Genomic DNA, 7,558 nt, shown 5'->3' with positions numbered 1-7,558 from the left:
CACTCTCTGTGCCTCTGATAACTGGAGCTTTGGTAAAAAAAAAATTAATCTGCTGTGGATTCAGGCAAACGTATTAAAATTCGCTAATTATTTTTATAAGGTTAAGTTGTAGATCCAAACAAGTTTATATATTGAGAAAGAAATATGTTAAATGAAAAATATTAGAGATTTTCTAAATAAATTAACATTTATTACAACAAAAAAACACAAAAGTACCAAAAATGTAATTAAATTCAATTGAATTTTATTTATAAAGCACCAATTCATGAAACATGTCATCTCAAGGCACTGTCCAAAGTCAAATTCAATCATATTATACAGATTGGTAAAAAAAAAAAATCCCATCTAAGGGAACCAGTTGATTGCATCAAAGTCCCGACAAGCAGCATTCATTCCTGGAGAAGCGTAGAGCCACAGGGAGAGTCGTCTGCATTGTACATGGCTTTGCAGCAATCCCTCATACTAAGCAAGCATGAAGCGACAGTGGAGAGGAAAACTTCACATTAACGGGAAGGAAAACCTCCAGCAGAACCAGGCTCAGTATGAACGGTCATCTGCCTCGACCGACTGGGGGTTACAGAAGACAGAGCAGAGACACAACAAGAGAGACAAAAAAAACACAGAAGCAAACATTGATCCAGTAATCTGTTCTACATTAGATGGTAGTAGCGGGTGAGCTGTCTTTGCTGGATGATGTCTCAGATAACAAAATGCCAGACCAGATGTACCTACTATGAAGAAAAAAAAGAGAGAACAAAAAGTTATAAGCAGAATTGATGACAAGCAATGCGTAATTGAAGAGCAGTAGAACTCTATAGAGTAAGAAAAATAGATCCTGATGTCCTCCAGCAGCCTAAGCCTATAGCAGCATAACTATTGAGGTAGCTCAGGGTAACATGAGCCACTCTAACTATAAGCTTTGTCAAAAAGGAAAGTTTTAAGATTAGTCTTAAAAGTAGATAGGGTGTCTGCCTCACGGACCAAAACTGGGAGTTGGTTCCACAGGAGAGGAGTCTGATAGCTAAAAGATCTGCCTCCCATTCTACTTTAGGTACTGTTAAGTACCGGTATCTGTAACATATCAGTTAAATGTGAAAGGTACCCATCCCTTGCTGTACCATTTGTATTTATGCTCCATGTAAGTCAGTCACAATGTGAACTTCTCAGCACACCTTATACAGGTCAGCTAACAGGTATATGAGTTTTTCCAGAATTAAAAAACATATCTAAACATTTATAAGTCTTTATCCTCTGACATTCTGTCCTTTTATAGAGTTGTTAAATGTGTTTTTCAGTACTTTTGATTCCATATACCCAAACCCTTAATTTATAGTTTTGGAGTCAAAGAGCTGGCCGTTCTCTCTTTAACCAGTTTGATGAAAACAAGGGAATAAACAGGGAAATAAATAAGGCGGAAAGACAAAAGCAATACATATTTTCTTAAATAAGATTTTACAAAGCAGTCAAATAAGTACCATTGCAGATATTTGTATGAAGCAGAGCTTGTGGAAGTGTCTCTGCTCCCTTTAGTGGACAGAGTAGTTAGACAAGAAGAGAGTCATGAAGGTTTTGATGGGTTCTGCTGTCACCTGATGTCAGCTTCAGTTTCTTCATGGTTCAGATGGACAGACAGACTGTAGAGACGTGTTCTGGACTCAGTTACCCAGAAATCCAGCCCAGGTATTGGGACCAGCCCTGCCACGCCCTATAAAAGGAAGTGGAAGCCTTTACTTCCTGTTTGACAGTCTGACCTTCTACCTGACCTGGTCTGGATGGAGGAAGCACATGGAGCAACCCTTTGGGTAAGTGCACTTTGAGCTCAAAGCGGTGACTTTAAACCTGTAACTCTATTAATGTAACTGAATGTGGAGTTCAGGTGATGAGAGAAGAGGAGAAGGTTTAGATGTGAGGAGACCTGAAGCTGCTGCTTTGGTTCTCCAGCTTCTGGATCAGCTCAGTCAGATTGGTTCAGAGGTTGGATTCAGATCTCAGTTTGTTGCATTGAAACACTAAAAGAGGTCATTCAGATCCAAGGTTCTTCTAGCTCAGCTTTGGTGGTTGGTCTGTTTGCTGAGGAGCTTTCACAACATGTTGGTGCTAGCATGTGGAGTAGAACATGCTAACTGCTTTGACCTGCTTGGAGATGTTTGACTGTGTTCAGAGACTCTGGTTCAGTTGTGATGTTGAGTTTCTGAAGGTTTGTTGAACTTCTTTGAGCATGTCAGCTGAATTTAGCATGTTGGACTCAGATGTTGATGCTGAGATGTTTTGGAAGTTGTTGCTGAAGCTCAGATCAGAAGCTGCTGTTGAACCAATGTGGATGATCTGTTTTAGAGATTCTATGTAAGAAAATGAGATTTGAATCAAGCTTTGAAAGTATTTTGATTGAGAATATCCAGAAGCCGAAGAAGTAAAGCAGCAGGTCCTCCTCAGATCCAAAGTTTCTCTACTTTACTTCTCCTGATGTAAATCCACATTCCCAGTCACAGTTGATCCAGTTTCAGGTTTAAAGTTACTGGTGCCAAAGTTGAGCAGAAAGTGAGGAAGCACAAGCAGTGGAGGTGTGTCAGCAATAAAAAGTCAGCTCTGCAAAGAGCATAACCCCCTTCATGAACCTCCTGAGAAGCCGGGGAGGGGACACGGCCCCCTCACCCACTCCCTACACTGAGACATACTTACCTCTCCAGGTCACAGCACAGGCAGGAGTTGAACCCAGGACCTCCAGCTCTGGTATCTTCTGGTCACAGACAGTTCCACTGCACCATCAGGTCCGCTCCCCTCTCAGCGTATTTCTCCTGGTGCTTTTCAATTTTTCATTCAGAATCCTGGACTCATCAAAAATACAGACTCTAAGGTTCTTCATAACAAATAAGGAGCCTGATAGTAATTTGAACTCAGACCTTCTAGATTACCAGCCTACAGTCTATCACATTGAGCTACTGACTGACACTGGTTTGACTCTTTCCTATCTTGTTCAAATTTCTCTCATATTGTTCAGTTTTGTGTTTATTTAAAACAAGGAGCTCATCTGTCTTGATCTCATGACCTCCGTGGTTTAGATCTTTGAGCTAACACCCTGAGCTATCCAACAAGACATCTTTCTGTTGTATCCTAAAGCCTCTCAGTCATGATCTCTCAGCTATCAGCTCAATATGGAGCTGACAGCTGGATGTTTAGCAGCTATTGGGAATTTTCTTTCAACTTTCAACTAAAGTAAATTTTACCCTGATTAAAGCAATAGAGAAATGCTTAAAGTTGTTAAGCTATCTCAACATAATTTATGCTAAAGGATCATTATTATCAGTTCTTTGGTCAATTGAGGAATTGAACCAGGACACTAGATGTTCTCAGCATCATACTGAGCTGTCAGGTCAGCTGTCATCCTTTCTGGACCTTTGATTTTCACACATGGGCTCTTAATGTCTTCTCAGGCATTGATCCCAAGCTATAACAAGTTTAAATCAATCAAAATATGTTTATCATTGTTTTATGAAATAAATCTTAATAACAAGAACAGAGACAAAATGCTCCCTCTAGTGGACGGGGTAGTTGTTGCAGACAGTAACTGAGTTGGGACCCTGCACAGACTTTAAGCACATTCTTTATTTTCCTCCACAGGCTGCAGAGTCTGTTTAGATTAACATGTATTATTCATTCATGCTTCTCCTGATAAAATGTGTAAAATAACGTGCACTAAATGTGAGACCTCCTGCAACTTTACACTTGTTTAGCTCAGATTACTTAAACTCTAATGCTGTGAAGTGACTTAGTGAAAACAAAGACTGGTCATAGAGGGAAAGTGTTTCAGCTGTGTGATCAAACAGCTCAGTCTGTAGAAAGTATTCTGTGTGGTTTGTGACAGAAAGACTGTAGAGACGTGTTCTGGCCTCAGTTACCCAGAAATCCAGCCCTGCTACTAGAGCCTGCTTTGCCCCGCCCTATAAAAGGAAGTGGAAGCCTTTACTTCCTGTTTGACAGTCTGACCTTTGACCTGACCTGGTCTGGATGGAGGAAGCACATGGAGCAGCCCTTTGATTTGATCCAGTCCTCAGAATAAAACTTCCTCTTCAGGGCTTTAAGTGGAGCAGCAGGTGAATGTCCAAACACTAAGTCAGCAGGACTAAAACCTGGGAACTCTTTAGTTGCTTCACTGGGAAACGAGGACACCAGCAGAGAATCAGTGAGATGTCTGCATGTTTTGGTGACTGGGACCGAGTAACCACACAGGCTGGGTACAGTGTTTGGGGGGCATGTTTTTACCTACGGTCGTATTCAAAGAGCCCTACTGATGTTCTCCTGTGTTCCTCATTGTCTGGGTTCCCACAGCCAGCAGAACAAGCTGTGCAGCGTTCCAGTCCTCGGGTCAGAACCAGCCTCTCCATGGGTTGGTGGTGATAAAGCACAGCGCTGCAGCAGGAGGCGACGGACGATGAGAGCGGCTCTGAGCTGCAGCTCCTTGAGTCATGTGACGTTCTGTTTGTGTTGCTGCAGCTTTCTGAATGTACCGTGTTTGTTCTGCTTCTTCTTCTTCATGTGTATTTATGGAGCCACGCCTCAGTGAGATATATTTATGAACACTGGAGAAAAATCTAATAAAATAATGGAAAACTAACTGCATGACTTTTAATTTCATTATTATTATTATTATTGTTATTATTACTTCTGCTATTATTGTTATTATTTTAGCTGTAAATGAATGGTTTTAAAACGTTTGTGGCTTCGAGGACTTTATTTTATATTTGCATTAAGTTGATGCAAATGTTGCAAATGCATGTATTTTAGAGCAGCGGTTTCCTAAGTGGGATATGAAATTATTTCCTGCTGATGTGCTAAAAAAGATTTAATATTTCCCTATTTGTGAAACCGACTTTTAAATTTTACTTAAATTTTATGACTTTAATCTCTTACTATTGTAACTTTTCAATGGGTCTGTTGTTATCTGAAAACTTTCAGAACCCTTGTTTTAGTACTGATTCAATGTTTAGCTTTTATTTAATTGTGTAACTATTGTAAATTGATTTAATTTGGACTTTTATTCTTCTTCAACACGTCTGTTTCCTCACCAGGTGAATAGAATATTTTACAAATATCCACCTATTTTATCCATATTTCATGAACTGGACCAGAATCAGAGCTCTGAGTGTTAGACCTTCCCAGGCTTCAAACTCAATATACTGGATGGAAAGATTTTAAGAGTTAAAGTGATCATTTTAAAACATGGACCATTTCCAGCATGGGAGAAATGAATCGTTCCCAGCTGGGAAAAAAAAACCTTCATGTTCTGAATGGAAACTTGCTTCTGAAGTGAAGCCAGAGCAGAAGCTGTGGAGCAGAACCCAGCTGCTCAGAGTTCTGGTTGGACCTGCTGGGCTGTTTTCCAGGAGGAGATGAGAGTTTGGGATGTCAACGCCTCTTTTTCAGATGGTGACGCCTCCTTTTGCAGAAAACACCCTGAAATTTAAGTCAAACAGGAGAAACGCAGATATTTTAGTAGATGAGCGAGTAGCTCAGGGAGTAAGAAGACATGCTAGTTGGCTTACTGTTATCTAAAGGTTGCAGGTTCGATTCCAGAGGGCATCTTGCTACTTTTTGCTTTCATTAGAGGGAAAATGGAAGTAAAACTGGTCTAGTCCAGGAGGTGAACCTGCAACCTGTGACTCTGTAGCTCACTTCTTACTCCTCTGAGCCACTGCTCATCACACCAGAAAGGGTTTTCGGGCGACATTTGTCTCATAAAAATGACAGATTCTGGTTGGAAATAAAATTATTGAAAAAGTTCCAGGAATGAGCAGGAAGCTGAAGCTCCAGCTGAGGAAGAGGGTTGATCAGGAGGTGCTTGGTTGGTCTGAAGGCTCTTGGTTCTGCTCCACAGATCATCACCTTCAGAGTCTCCTCACACGGCTCTGCTTCATGAACCCACTGAAGCTCTTCAAACCACCAGGAGCCCGGTTCTTACAGAAAAAGACTTTATTTTTTCCTCAATATATTACTTCATATTTACATAAATATAGACTTTCTTTGAATCTGGACACTTTTTGGACTAGTCCAGAACCTCAGAATTAAACATTTAAAGGCCAGCACGGCATGCAGAGTCACATTTCATCAGAGAAAATAAAACAGGTAAAAACTGAGTTCTGTTAGTCCTCAGCAGAGTGAATGAGGTTAGATGACCCAACTAGAGGAACCTGAACATGATGAGGGAACACAGAGCGTACGGGCAGAACCACCAGCAGGGAAGTGGGCTTGGAGCCTTAAAGACGGATGCAGGAACAGCAGCAGAGGGAGACGTCTTCAGATTTCTTCCTGAAAGTCTGAACTCATCTGTAGAGACGACCAAAAACCCGTTAGTTTGCCTTTTTATCACAGAGGAGATAAAAATAGATGTTCGTTGTTCAGAAAAACCGGTTCAGTTAACGTGGATCGTTTACGTTCATAGTTCCTCTCCTAGAATCTCTGATCAACAATAAACCCATCAGTTACAGCTGGTGGTCCTGGTTCTGAAGCAGGCCCAGACCAGGGCTGCAGCTAACGGTTATTTTAATAATCGATTAATCTGTCAATTATTCTTACAATTAATCGGTGAATTGGACAAAAACAGTTTTATTTCCATTTCTTTTTTACAATATTTAACAAATTAAGTTTATGTTGACTAGATTGTAAGTCAGTCATTTAATAGTCAATGTTGTCTATATGAACAGCGACTTAACAACAATAGTGAATCTGTAAAACTGGTGTAAAATGCGGTTTGGCTGAATCTCACCCTTGTGTACCTAGAAGGAAATAATTGGGCATAACAATGCAGCCAGAGCAGAAACACAGATTCTGAATATTAAATAAACCACTAGCTCATTATATAGACTTTCAGCACTAGCTGCATTTATATAAATATTACATGCTTGTCCTTCTACATATCTTTACTTCCAAGATTTATTTTATAACTTTTTTTAATTTTTCTTTGAAGAGTTAATACTTTTTATTTTTTCTGAGAAATTAATTTCACCCGACACGTCAAAGAATGGGCAGGACAAAATTATTGGTACTTAATATTTACTAAGTATCTGGTTGCACAACTGCTTGAAAAAAAATAAAAACCTGAAATCAGTCGCTTCCTGTAGCCATCAACAAGCTTCTCTCCACTCTCAGCTGGAGTTTTGGACCACGCTCCAGGTCACCCCAGTGAGTTTGCCATTTTTAGAGATTTGCATGAAATTGTATACATTTTATTTTTTTTTTCTCTTCTTTTTAGTGTTGCTTTAGGGCACATGAAAAAAAAGCATGTGTAGCATTAGTGGGGAAAAAAAGCATGTGTAGAGCAAAAAGTGTGCATTTCATTTAAAATTTCAGGGGTGCCAATACTTTCAGCCATGACTGTATCATATAAATATTGGAACAAATTTGAGGATTCCAGCTTATAGGGATCCAATTCAAGCATTGGTAGTGAAAGATGGCAGTGGTGTGCAACTTCTACCAGCAGGAGGCGCATTTTAGGCATCCATGGGGCTCATATTTGGCCCTTTGACAGGAATGATCAGTTTTTTTCCTAACATTTCTGCAGTAG

The 7,558-nt window shown here is 40.1% G+C and overlaps 1 long non-coding RNA gene across 1 annotated transcript; it reads left to right on the top strand.

Moving 5' to 3' along the window:
• Positions 1 to 4,097: 4,097 nt before the first annotated feature.
• On the top strand, positions 4,098 to 4,612 carry LOC118557755. Its single transcript, XR_004927979.1, has 2 exons — positions 4,098 to 4,232; positions 4,327 to 4,612. It is a non-coding gene; the product is annotated as an uncharacterized LOC118557755 (long non-coding RNA).
• Positions 4,613 to 7,558: the final 2,946 nt, after the last annotated feature.

This window comes from Fundulus heteroclitus, chromosome 24 (assembly GCF_011125445.2).
Source record: "Fundulus heteroclitus isolate FHET01 chromosome 24, MU-UCD_Fhet_4.1, whole genome shotgun sequence".
NCBI lineage: Eukaryota > Metazoa > Chordata > Actinopteri > Cyprinodontiformes > Fundulidae > Fundulus > Fundulus heteroclitus.
This window is presented reverse-complemented; position numbering and strand designations above follow the sequence as displayed.